Below are 14485 nucleotides of genomic sequence, written 5' to 3'. Positions count from 1 at the left end.
TGTGAAAAATTTAACTTCCTCAATGTAATTCCCCATGGCAGCTTTGGCTGAAAAAAATGACTTGGAGGATATCTGTTGTGAATTCATAATTTTTGTTTCTCTTTAAAGTAAGTGCAGTGAGATTTGGAAAAAGGAAAAAAAATTAATTAGTACTTGAGTACATTCAATCTATTAAAACATTTTCTTATATTTGTGTGAGATAAGGAAAGGTAAAAACAGTACTTTTACTTTGACTATAAGTAAGCAAAAAGCACAAACGAAGAAACCACAATGAACTTTAAGAGTAGTAGTCACATTACAAAATTCTAAACTATTCTCACCCACAAATTCTCTTTTCAAAAGCTTTCCTGATTTAATAAAAAAATGAATTAAAATTAATTGTCTATCAAGTATAAAGTAAAGTGACGACTTACCTATTATGTAGTATATTTCCATCTTCTAGGATACCTAATCAGGTTTCACTGCCTCAGTTATCAAACTAATAGGCCAAAATTCTTATTTACTTTATGTAATGCTACCTGAGCATCTGGAAAAATCATCAAAATGACACTGTTCATAATTTCCACAATACTTTTTAGAAGGGATTTATGGTTTCTTCCTTAAAACTTTAGAGAAATAACTTTTTTCAAGTAGGCTTTCTTTACTAATGCATATGAACACTAATCTTATCATCCAGCATACCCATATTTGTTTGCTGTTTACATTCTGAAAAATCTGCTTTTAATCAAAAGCACACAGCATTAGAGAAAACTCTACTTTATCTCAGTAAACAAAGATATAACTATCAGATGAGGTTTATTCCTAAACTTTGTTAATGATGTGAAAAGCAGGTGAAGACTAAGCAGGGTTCTTTTGAAAGGCAGTTACACCATTTGATATGAAAATCATCGACTGAGATCCAGATGTCATTTTTAGAGAGCCACTTTTCTAACCATAACCACGCATTAAGACAGTCAATAAATTATAAACTGACAAATCTAAAGGATACTCAAATCAGTGTCCTTGAAGGGCAGATGAAGGTAATCAGCCTCCCCCATATGGCAATAGATAGAATATTTTATCCACTGAGATTTAAAGCCAAGTAAATGCTCCTGACAGAAAGAACTTTAGGGACTGATTCTACAGAAAGTATCTCAGTCACATAGTACAACCGATGAAAAAAACACTGCAGATTTCCAGGATTTGCGTATGCTTGGGCATCTTCCCCAAATGGTGTTCTTCAGTAAGATGAAATACAGATATTGATTTAGAATTTTTAATGTGCTTTTGGCAATATCATCAAATAAAATGAACTGTGAGGTCCTCTCTAAGTTTTTCATTTACTGTAACCTTTTCTAACTGCTCGCATTCTTAGTAACAAATATCAATCCCTTTTCTGACCCTGAATGTCTCTCAATATGTTAGTCTGACATCTCTGCTCTCATTTCTTCTCTCAATCTCAGTTGTTTATAGAAACACCAATTATTGTATCCATTTCTGTTCCCTCTATTTTCCTGTACTTGCCAATCTTCTATCTTCATGCACTGAACTGGTAGCATAAAAATGTTGTTTGTAGACCTGGCATGCTTACTTTTTTTAAAGAAGTGGCAAAAATAAAGAAAAGGAGACTACTAGTAATATTTATTAGGATTATTTTCTTTCAGAGCTAACGGATAGGCAAAGTAGATGGCCCTAAGAAAGCCAAGAAGATTGAGAAGAGGAAGAGCAACATAATAAGGGCAGAACATGCATATTCAGAAATTGGCTTTTAGAAGAGTAATAAAGAGCTGATAGCAAAAAGACTAATAAGGTAGTTCTGCCTCTAGGATACATCTTATAAACATTCTTAGGACTCCTCAAGATCACATCTTCCAGTTAAAAACACTAAATCAATACACAGCTACTTTATAATAATGAAGTAAATAAAATGTACTACTTGTGCATTCTTGAACTGAAATCTATAAAGTAAAACATATATGAAAGAAACTACTTAGCAGAGGCATTCATTTACCCTTATACATGACTGTATCAAATCCCTACAGGCAAAAATCTCTACTTGTGTATCATGCATATTACATGTTCAGACTGTAAAAGTTATCATCATAACCAACCTAAATGGGATATAAGGAGTTTAAATGACCTCAATCATTTACTTGGAGACTCCCATAAGAATTATTAATGATGTCTGGGGTGTCTTAAGCATTCTTTGATCTTACCTCTAAGAAGAACATAATATTTGCTATACTTTGACAAATTTTAATTATGTCAGGTAACCTCTAATGAGTCCATGGCAACTATGAGCTTCCACACTTTAAAATGAAACTTTGCAAACTGTTAAATATGCAGTCTACATATAAGTAAAATACGGGGTCAAATTATATAACCAACAAAATAAACAACCTCTACAAGAATTGAAGGATGTCAGAATTGCAGGATTGAAAAGCATTCAGTAACTAGTAAGTAGTAATATTAAAAATAGTTCTTGACCATTTTCCCTCACAATACATTCCCATCTATCAGTAATCTCTCCTAACCTACAGTGCTTGGGGTGGGGAGGAGCGATGGAAGAAAATGTACAATTTACAGGACTGAAAAAAATATCACTCCCATCATCTGATGAGTGTGCTCTCTCTGGTTCAGACTCACTGGCCACCAATCAGGACAACCATCCATGCATCTCCTTGACATTCAGGTCCAGTGTGTTCAAGCTCTGAACAGGGAGCTCAGGACTTAATGAGCTTTGTGCTGTGCTGAAAATAACAGCTGTAAGTTTAAAAGCAGAAAATGTTTTAAAATATTTTTTCTCTGTTAATATAACTGTTCTAGAGTATCCACACAACTACATGATATGAGCTAATTTTAAACAACTACACTTGCTTGAAAGACATATGGAACCAAAAGTCTGTGCTCTTATAATTTCCACTAACTGGTCCTGGTTGTGCCCTCTGAAACTAATCTTTCTTCCGTTTGATAGCCCATCGGATATTTAAAGATCTCCTACTCTTCCCCACCCTCCATCATCTCTTTTCCACATTAAATATCCTCATTTCTTTAATTAGTCAGAAGACTCTTATATGAGTGATAATGAGGGCCTCAATCGGGAGACTGGTGAGGGGATAAGAAATAAGGAGATACAAGCAACAAGAGAGACAGAACCAGTAACATCATACAAATACATAAACGTTTATATGCCCACATACAGGAGAGAGGCTAAAGTACCTGAGATTTCAGATCTGATGTCTAGAAGGATAATGCCACTGAAACAGGGAACCCAAAAGGAAAAGGCTAAGGGGAAGAGGCAGAATTCCATTTGTGGCACAGTGATTGTGAGGTCTGCAACTAGCAAATATGGCTAAGATCTTTCCACGTCCCATTCCATTTGTTACTTTTGTCAAGAAAAAACTGCATCCATATTATGGAGCCTGGTAATTATGTCATTTAAACATAAAATATCACATTTATTCATCATTCAAGTATGTGGGTGGTTACTTCTGTAAAGCACTATGGGAGATACACTGAGCCATGAAACCCAGGTCTTGTCCCCAATGTTCTAATAAGCCAGATGTTAATAACTACCCAGAACTCAAAACTCAATGTGGTTAGGTCTCATAACAGACTATAAAGTACTATAATTATTAAAAAATACATTTTTCCCCTTTCCATTGAGAATATTCACATTTGAGAAATATTACAGGGTAACACACAGTCACAACTGGGATTCTTCAAATACAAAGAACACGGACATACAATTAATATAAATCTTTCTATTCTGGGTATAAATACAGGAAAACACTAGCCATATTTCTTAGGAATGAGTCAACATACACTCAACAATTGTCTATTGTTAAACATTAATGTTTTAATTGTATCATCAGTCAAAAGTACTGTTTAAAATGTTCACAAACACAATTGTTTTGGCTTACAAATCGAATTGTCTGATATCATTTTTCTCTTTGTTTCTAATTTTAAATAATATTATATCATTTTGAAAATAGAGCTACAAGTTTAAATCCTTATGAAGATAAAAACTGCATATTTTCTGATATAACTGTTCTAGAGTTCCCTGTAACTAAATATTATGATAAAGTTGAAATTATTGTCTACTTTAGTAGTTTTACAGATAACTGATTTAACAGTCTATTAAAAAGTAGTTTAGTAGGAACTTAACTATATTTTAAATTGAAAACATAACCACACAGAAAAAATAATTTAAACGACTTTGAACACATATTTTGACTACACATCTCTAGTGGGATATAGTCTAAGGATATAAAATGGCACAGAAATCTTTACTTGGTAAATATATTATTGGAGGGAGTATCAGTATAGTAATTCCAAAACTATCTTAAACATGTTGTAGGACAAATTAGTTGAGTAAATATAGTGATATAGTTGAGAATCAGAATTCTCCCTTAAGAAAAAAGGAGACACTAGTATGAACTGAGGGAAGGTGAAAATGAACTCCGTGGTTTTCAATTTGAATTGGAAGTATCCTATAAACTCATGATTTCCTTTAAAAAAATGTGTGTCTATCCTTTTAAAGGGCCTTGAAGCAATGATACTCCAATAGCAATGAGCATATTCAATGCCCAAATCTTGGTTTCTAAGTAGCATTTCCCACTAAAATGAACCAGGATTCCATGGCAAATGGCTGATTCCATGTCTTGAGCAAGGATATACTAGGTGAGAGTGGAACATCTTATTGTACCATAAAAGTAAGACTGTGCCCAAATACCAATGTGGACATACACAAAGGCCACAGGAACCAGCCTAAAGAACTAACCAAATCTAATATAATTTAATCATCAAAAAGAAAAATAGTGGCAGGTTATAACACATGGATACATTTTTTAAAAGGAATCCTTGGGCACACAGAGATAATGAAATAAAGAGAGGAGGAATAGTCCTTTTTTAGAGAAGCCAGTCAGTAAACATATGTAAAAGAACTGAAAACTGGAAAACCACTATTTGGCAACCACCAATGCAATCATTGATTCAGGTAAAGCTCATCAATGCCTACTAAAACCACTGGATAGAGAAAGAAAAATTGTGGGAAAACAGACTAGTGATCTCAGAGTATCACTCGCAGATTCATTATTAAGTACAAAAAGGAAAGGCTACTTTTAGAATGCAGAAAGCTGGCTAACCTAACTGATCAATCTTAACATCACCAATAATAAGACAAACTATCACATTACTCCTGATGTGAAGAAGTGGAAAGTCTACAATATCTTCTATGCAACTGTCTTGAAAAAACTACTTAACCTGAAACTGTGAGAAAACAATCAGATAAATTCATTTCCGTGAGATAAAAAAAATCAGATAAATTCATCCTACAAAACAATTGGCCTGGTCTCTTCAAAAATGTCATTTATCTTGAAAGATCGAAAAAGAAAAAGGATGGAAGGAAAAGAAAAGGTGAGGACTGTTCTACGTAAAAGAAAACAGAGACATTACAACTAAATACAACTCATAGCCTCTAACTGGATTCAGTATTGAAAAAAAAATACTATAAGGGACATAACCGGAACATTTGGGGAAATCTGAATTTTGAATGTGGCCTACACATTAGATAATATTATCATAGCAAGGTTAAATTATTTTGGTATGCTAATGGCAGAATAGTTATATAGGAGAGTGTCTCAGTTCTTAGGAGATATATGATGACATATTTAGGGGTGAAATGCCATATCTCCACATTAGTTTCAAATGGTTCAGCAAAAGAAAAAGTGTGCATGCATATGTACATGTGTGCGTATTCAGAGAGAAAGAAATCAAATGAGGCATAATGTTAGTAACTAGTGAATCTAGGTGAAGAATATACAGGTACTTATTGTACTTCCCTTTCAACTATTTTATAGGTTTGAAACTTTCAAAAGAAAAAATGTTGGGGGAAAAAATAGTAGGATGGAAATTAAGACTTTAGAACAGCTGGTCAGACTTCATAAAGTCTACCTACTTATTCAGCTTATCCATAGAGTTAAAAGCAAGTATAAAGTTCAGCAAGATTTCATAAAAATAAAATAATCCTAACAAATAATAATTACAGTCTAATCCACCATTAATTTCCTATTATAGCTGTAGACTAAACAAAATCTTTGATGAAAATTGTGTAAAAGATGACATGTGTTGACTCATCTAGGACAAATTAACAAGGCTATCTTATCTAATATTGTCTCCAAATCCAAATATGACTTCAAATTTTTCTCCAATTAAGATCTATTAGTTATAAGGAACTATAAAATTTTAAATGTGGTCACAGAAGTCCAGATGATCTCAGACTACATATCACTGTTACAATAATAAACACAAACTCTGTACCAGGAACTTTTCATTATCGCATTTAATCCTCAGAACAACTCTATAAAGCAGATAATATTATTATCCTCATTTTAGAGATTAAAAAAACAACAACAAAGTCTTAGACTAAATACTTTCTGCATGGTCATACTGGTAGTATATAGCAAAACACACCTTCCAAAGCCCATGCTCACTGCTCTATTTACTACTATATTATAAAATGTAAAATTTTAAATAAACTTATTATACTGATTCAAAATAAAAAATTACAAAGACATTTCAAAGAAAAATCAAAAGTATGTTTTTTCCCTAATAGACATACATACACCAACTGAATGAAATTAGAATTTAACCAGATGTCCAATTTACTGCCAAATCCCAACTGAAGCTAAAGATGATACATAATTCAACTGTATTACTCAGCTGCCTTTTCAAATATATGGTTTAATATGTTATAAATTCAAAACATACCGATGTATTCTCAAATGTTTTCAGCTAGAAATTTATCCCTGATCACTCAAGAAAAAAAAAACTACTGAAAAAACTTATTTCAGGCACACCATTCCTCAAAAATAGTTAAATGAAACAATGACATAAAAGGAATAAAAGGATAAGAAATTAACAAACAAAGCATCCCCCCCAAACCTAGTCATCTTACAAACATTCTCTATCTTACTGAACTGTACCACAATCTATCAGTTACATAAGCCTTAAAAAGCTACTGCTGGCTGATGGCATCTTCCCTTCTCTCATACCCCATACCTAATCCATCATCCAGTTCCACTTGTTAAATGCCACTAAATCCAACCACCTCTATCTTCACCACCACCTTTTCTAAGATATTATTTCTCATTTGATCTCTCCCCATCCACACTCTTATCAGTTTTTCTATAATCAGTTTTTCCTCTGTATAACATCAAGTACTTTTCCACAGCACTTAAAATAGCTGCAACTTTACATTTCTTTCATGGAATAGCTGATTTATGTCTGCCTTCCATTACACAGTAAGTTCTATGAGGATAGAGACTCACCACTATTTCACTATGGACTAGAAGAGTGCCCAGTTATTAAATTAATGCTAAATGATTGAATTACTGTCAAAATCACAAAATTATGTATAAATAGTCCAAAAAAAGTGGTTAGAAGACTCGCCATCATAAGGAGTACCTAATTTTATCATTTCCAGACTGCATATTTTTATATTTTTAACTTTGAAACTGAATACATCTTACAATTGACAATCTTTGTTAGAGTGGCAGTATTTTTTGTTCTCATAGTGGTTCATAAAATAATCATGCATCTTGGAGTAATAAACAAATAAATTCATGATTTGTTGAAACAGGTAAATCTACAATACACCTGGTCCACTCAGTTCAAACTTAGTAATCCAGCCTCCCTTCCTTGGCCACCACCTTACTCTCAACATTCACTAGTTAACAGAGCCTACTGGCTCTTCCATCAACAGTTACCAAATCCATTCCTTTCTTCCATTTCCCACTATAACCCTAGATTTATCTAATTCATCATTGCCTCATACCTGAGCTCTCATAGCTTCATTCAAACATTTGTTTCAAATTCAACCAACACTGTGCACCTACTATGTGCACAAAACTGATGATAAGAAGCACTCCAGTTACTTGTCCCTACCTCTAATCTCTCTACAATTCAGAATTTTGTTCATTTATGTTTCAAGCTGAAATTACTTTCCTTCCAGTTTCTACCTACCAAATCCTCACTCACTACTTAAGGTCTGTATCAAATCTCATCTTCATTAAGTCACCTCTAGTTAGTCTCTCTTCAAACTTAACGTTCTAAAACACACAAAATCTAATGCATATTGTCTATATTATCTGCTTCTTTGAAAGCAAGGCTTATATCTCATACATTCCATCAGAGTGTAAGCTCCTTAAGATCAAGGGCTATTTTTGCTTTTATTTACTGTTATATGCCCAGCACCTCGAAGAGTAGCTCGTACATAATAGCTGCTTAGCAAACATTTATTGAATTAATGTTTTTTATCTATTCCAGGGTAAAGAACAAATCTGCAATTGTGCTACAGTGGGGAGAGTCAAAAAGAACTGGACTCAGTGATTTAAAGTCTCTGATCTTCAGTTTCTTCATCTACTAAAGGTAAATAATATTCAATAGCTCACTGAGTTGTTTAATGATTAAATGCAACAATGCTTTAATAGCATCTAGTGCACAGGTGAGGACAAGAGGACGTGTTCAATAAATGTTTTGAAGATTTTGTGACAATAGTTAATAGTAAAAAGTATTCAATAAATGCTTACCAAATTAATAAAATCTCAGGGAAAATATAAAGTTTGAGTAGTATCTAGCTAGCCTCTTATCATTTACCCAATAAAAAATTCTATGACTATATTATTTTGAACTATTTTACATTTAGTGCCAAACCTTAAGTATGGATGAAAACATTTCCGATAAATTAGGAATAATAACAATTTGACGGTACTATATTTGCATTTTACTGACACATATAGATTATATGTATTTAAAGAATCATTTTACTATTAGAAGTTCTATAGTTCAATAATCAGAAGAAAAACTATAACCTATACTACACTACACTATACTATACTAACTATACTATACTACAAAGCTATAGTAATCAAAACAACACGGTACTGGCACAAGAACATATACACAGATAAATGGAACAGAATAGAGAGTCCAGAAGTAAATCCATGCTTTATGACCAATTAATCTATGACAAAGTAGGCAAGAATATACAATGAGGAAAAGACATTCTATTCAATAAATGGAGTTGGGAAAACTGGACAGGCACATGCAAAAGATTGAAACTGGATAGATCAATGAAACAGAATAGAGAGCCCAGATATAAACCCATGCATACATAGTCAACTAATACATGATAAAGGAGCCAAGAATATACAATGGGGAAAAGACAGCCTCTTGAATAACTGGTGTTGGGAAAACTGGACAACTACATGTAAGAGAAGGAAACTGGATTACTGTCTAACTCCATACACAAAAGTAAACCCAAAATGGATTAAAGTCCTAAATGTAAGACATGAAATCATTAAACTCTTAGAAGAAAACATAGGCAAAACTCTCTTGAACATAAACATGAGCAATTTTTTTCCTGGATATATCTCAGGCAAGGGAAACAAAATAAAATAATGAACAAGAGGAACTACATCAAACTAAAAAGCTTCTGTACAGCAAAGGACACCATTAGCAGAACAAAAAGGCAACCTCAGTAAGGGAGAATATATTCATAAACAATTTACCCAATAAGTGGTTAACATTCAAAATGTATAAAGAAGTCATATGCCTCAACACCAAAAAAAAACAAATAATCCAACTAAAAAAATGGATGGAGGACCTAAACAGACACTTCTCCAAAGAGATACAGATGGCCAACAGGCACATGAAAAGATGCTCTACATCACTAATCATCAGGGAAATGTAAATCAAAACTACCATGAGATATCACCTCTCACCAGTTAAAATCACCACTATCCAAAAGACAAGAAATCAATAAGTGTTGGCAAGGATGTGGAGAAATGGGAAGCCTATACTGTTGGTGAGAATGTATATTGGTGCTGCCACTGGTGGAAAGCAATATGAAGGTTCCTCAAAAAACTAAAAACAGAAATACCATTTGACCCAGTAATTCCACTTCTAGGAATTTACACAAAGAAAACAAAATCCCTAACTCAAAAATATACATGCACCCCTATGTTACCACCACATTATTTACAACAGCCAAGATATGGAAGCAACCAAAGTGTCTACTAGTAGATGAATGGTTAAAGAAGTAATAGTACATATACACAATGGAATATTACTCAGCCATTAAAAAAAGAAATCCTGCCACTTGCAACAATGTGGCAACATGGTTGGACCTAGAGGGTATTATACTTAATGAAATAAGCCAGGTAGGGATAAACAAATACCATATGATTTCACTTATTTGTGGGATCCAGAAAACAAAACAAGTGAACAAAACAGAAATAGATACAAAACGGAAATACAGAGAACAAATTGATGGTTGCCATGGGAGAGGGTGGGAAGGGGGCGAAACAAATAAAAGGGATAAAGAGATACAAACTTTCAATGATTTTTTTAAGGTGCCAACTTGAGTTACTATGTCCCCAGAAAGCAAGGAAGTACAAAAATTTCTGTCTACAAAACATTAGTGAATAGTATGTAATACTGTTTTACCAGATCTACCAAAATATATAGAAATACCTCATCAACAATTACAACAAATACATTTTTCCATTTATATTTGCATTCCATTTTGCAGAAACAGAACATCAGCTAAATGGTTTTTAAGCTCTTTTTTACTAAACTGCAGCGTTCCTTATATTGGCTACATTTTAACTTTAAACAGTTACCAAACTTTTACAGCAGGTTGATAATTAATTCAATATAACATCAGATTATTGGACTAATCAGAAACTCTTCCTTGTTCAAAGAAGCTTACTAATTTGTAAATTGTTATATAGACAAAGTTTACCTTTCAAAGCTTTTCTAATCCCTCTGGGTACTTTCAGTGACTCATAACCTAATTACAAATTACAAGCAACCAAGGAGAGAGCATTTCCTTGTGTCTATCTGCTATTAACTGACACAAAATCATTGCAAAAATTTAACTGGGACATAGGTTCCAAGTCTGAAAAGGTGAGGGGAACTCCATTTAATTCGATATACAGAGTTGTGGGACAAGATATTCCCCTTTAATAGCCAATACAGAAAGAAAATATAAGCCAAAGATATTTTAAGAAATGTAAACTCAGTAAGCATAATCATGCTGAACCGACCACTGACGTCTCTCCTATACATCAGTCGTCATAAGAATGTCTTCGAAAGTCCAATCTAAAAAGCTCTTGGATGTGGAAGAGTTGAGGGTGAGAATCAAATAAAGTGATTGAACGTTAATGTCTGGAAGAAAAGCACTAATACACTCAGGCAAGGGTTTTAAGGTCTGAAGCATTAACAAAAGCTAAATAAAAGTGCCGGGAAAGGAGTTAGAAATGAGAAGATTCAGATTCGTAGAATCCGACTTTCTTCTTTACTTCTTTCTTTCTTTTTTTTTTAGATGGGGAGAAATAGGGAGGGAAATCAATGCGACAGCTTAGGGGACAAGAGGTTGTGCCTGGAACACCCAAGAAAAGCCAGGGGGAGAGGAGAAACAGCTGCCCCCAGAGAGTTTTAGGTTTGTTAGCTCTGGAGCTCAGAAAGGGCATGGAGTAAGACAAATTACACTAGGAAGGAGAGAGGAGGGAGGCGCCAAACCCTTCGACAGCCCAACCGGTTGGCCACAAGGTCTCCACGGAGGGCAGGGCCCCCGAAGAAACCCCGTCCTTTGGGGACAAGAAACAGTAAGTCCCAACCTTCTCCTGACTCCACTAGTCTCAAGTCGACTCCTCATCGAAACAGAACTGGAGAACTGTAAAAAAAAAAAAAAAAATGTACAGGAGCCACCAACCGGGAAAACGCTCCAGCTCCAGCAGCAGCCTCCACAAAGACAACCCGCACACACGCAGACACTCGGACCTAGCTCTGCACAGACCGACACGGCGAGTTTCCCGGCCACCGTAGTAAGAGGAACGGCCTCCCCTTCAGACCTAGTAGGTAAACCACTTCCGGGGCACTAAATTCTTTCCATCGGTGGTAGCAATAACTGCAGCCTTACAGGCCCCTGCTCTGCTTACTTCATCCATGTCTTCTTTCCCGCGTTTGCCACTCCAGCTCCCAAGTCACCGTAAGGCAAGCGCAGAGCCAAGGGAAAGTATCCATCTGTAAGCGGTGTCTCTGATAGGCAGACACTACACCAGCCTTGAGTCCCTGATGAACAGTCGGACTTCAGCTCCCAGCATGCTATGCAACACCACGCTCTCTCCTCTGGTGCAGGAACTACAAGACCCAGCTTGCACTGCACCTTCATTCTCCACTCTGCCACTGACACGCGCAGACCTGAAATGTGATTTTGGAGGATTCATTAAATCCCTTAGAGGAAAATAAACCTTCCTACCAAGCTCCATTTTGCTAAAAATAATGCCAGTATTCCCTCCTGTCCTGTTGTGGAGGTACTGTAAGCTAAGCTTATAGTTGGGACTGTGGTAAATATTTAAAAATATCAAGGAACGTGTACACTCAGCACATTTATGCCTTTATTTTAAAGGATAATAACAAGACAGTCTGCAAAGGTTCTTATGAAATGGAAATTTTTATCATTCATAATGAGAGAAATATTAAATTATTGCGAAGTGTAATCCTATGTCGTTTTGCAGTATTGCAAAATTGTGTTGGAACAGGGTCTACCAGACATGCTCCTGAATTGCATACGAAATTAAGAGCTAGAAGTAAAAAATTAACAGTCTGTGTTACCGGCCTATGAACCATGTGGGAAAAAACCTTTCAGAATGCAGAGTTGAAAAGTTAAAAATTAAATTTAAAAATATTTTTCCAATTTTTAATATGTTTGTTTGATTTATCCTGTTTTTATTTTTATTCTCACAAAAACAGGTAACTTTTTTTCTTTTTCTATTATTATGGTTTCTATTTTGTGGTAGGGCAACCAAGTAATCAAAGATATAGCAAGTTCACAATTGTAACAAGAGTAAGCAAACAAAATAAGTTATTTTCTGATTAGATGGCCTGTGGTTCCATATTTTAAAATACAAAACTTTGTTTTGATTTCTTAGGACAGATAATATGCATCTAACAAACTCTCTGGATGCCCTTTTTTTACTTTCATAAAGACTTGGTTTACAAGAATGAATTTATTTTATTTTTGATATTGGGCATAAAGAACCAATGAAAAACAAGGCTTTTATTCTTTAAGCTACATGATAATTATACAAAATAAAATTGTGTTTATACCACAAACACTGATATTGCTGTGGATTTACAGGAAAAAATTGTTAATTGGTTAAAAAATATACTAGAATTCTTTCCATTTTTGCCACTTCACTTAGAAATCACAGAGGGAAATTATATTTTGTAACACTGACATGGCATCAGCCACCATACAAACTGCTTTCCAACTCCAGTATGCTAAATTATGTAGCACTAGCAAGTAAATATTTAAAATCTGTGATCATGGAAAACAATATGCTACTTTCCATATTCATGCATCAAAACAATATGAATGCAGTGAAACATTTCCATTGGAGTGATTAGAGGTAATGATAAACTTATAATTAGTTCATCTGCTATTCATAGGTGTCTGTAGTAAATACGTAATTGCATCCACTTATTAGGGATTTATTAAGGAAGCTTTAAAAATATGCTAAATATTTGACACACATATTTCTAAAGCACTTTCAATGATCAATTGTGTAAATGAATGTGTGTAAAAGAGTTTGAGTACATAATTTACGTGACAAAGTTTTTAAGAGATTCTTACAGCTGCATACTCAGCAGTGTTTTCTCCTCTAAGTCTTTGACTTTCCAATTCACCCAGTTGCCAATCACACAAAAGTTAAAATTGGATAAGATGTTCGTTTCAGTTCAACAAATATATGATAAATGCTGCTAGGAACAAAGCACTCGGCCTAGGCACTATAGTCTATTTCTGAAACACAGTTTTGATAATTAGGGAAGATTTAAAGGGAAATGGAAAGAAGATAAGAAAGTATAAGAATGGAAAACAAAGTTAAGTAGTATAACATTAACTTTTAATAATCACTTATGCATTTGGGTTTTGTAACTCTTTAATAACTAATATACTGTCTAAAAGGCAGGTGATGTGTCTCAAACAGATGTTCCTCTCTGCTGTAAGCACAGTACTTTGTACAGAGTAACTGCCTCTCCATGAGTGTTTGTGGAAGTTCACAGTGATTACTGACACCTTGAAACTCCTTTCTTATTCATACTATGTAGTTTTAACATAAGCTGTTTTTAATACCTGTACTTTATTTTTTAAATTAGTAATTCAGATTTTATAATAAAATAGCTAATAAACCAGAATATATGATTAATCAGAATGCTACATTCAAAAATCATGCAAGACAGCAATTTACTGCTTAGTGTATGTATATAGTTAGAGAGATAAAGAGAAAAATAAAATAACATCTTAAGTATCAAGCCATTTCTAAAATGTAGCATATACCAGGCTTTGAAAGTATACCTGCCATTTTAATAGCACTGACTGTGATACAGCTCCAGATTTTTGTTAGTAAACTTTTAGTCCTTAATTTGTGCCAAGTAT

General features: G+C 34.2%; 1 protein-coding gene across 5 annotated transcripts in view; it reads right to left on the bottom strand.

Moving 5' to 3' along the window:
- The window catches only part of ATG4C (autophagy related 4C cysteine peptidase), a 117760-nt gene extending 105644 nt beyond the window's left edge, over nt 1-12116 (bottom strand). The window contains exons 1-2 of one of the 5 annotated variants that reach the window (XM_036911282.2): nt 11985-12116; nt 11664-11719 (exon numbers count right to left, since the gene is read on the bottom strand). The gene's annotated coding sequence lies outside the window, so the exon portion shown is untranslated. Of the gene's footprint in view, nt 1-11663; nt 11897-11984 lie in introns of those variants that run through there. The other 4 variants (XM_057500272.1, XM_036911280.2, XM_036911283.2 and 1 more) reach the window with 4 other exon arrangements.
- Between the last annotated feature and the right edge of the window lie 2369 nt (nt 12117-14485).

Source organism: Manis pentadactyla, chromosome 4 (genome assembly GCF_030020395.1).
Source record: "Manis pentadactyla isolate mManPen7 chromosome 4, mManPen7.hap1, whole genome shotgun sequence".
Taxonomy (NCBI): domain Eukaryota; kingdom Metazoa; phylum Chordata; class Mammalia; order Pholidota; family Manidae; genus Manis; species Manis pentadactyla.
Note: the sequence above shows the minus strand (reverse complement) of the source record. Positions and strands in the feature narration are given on the sequence as shown.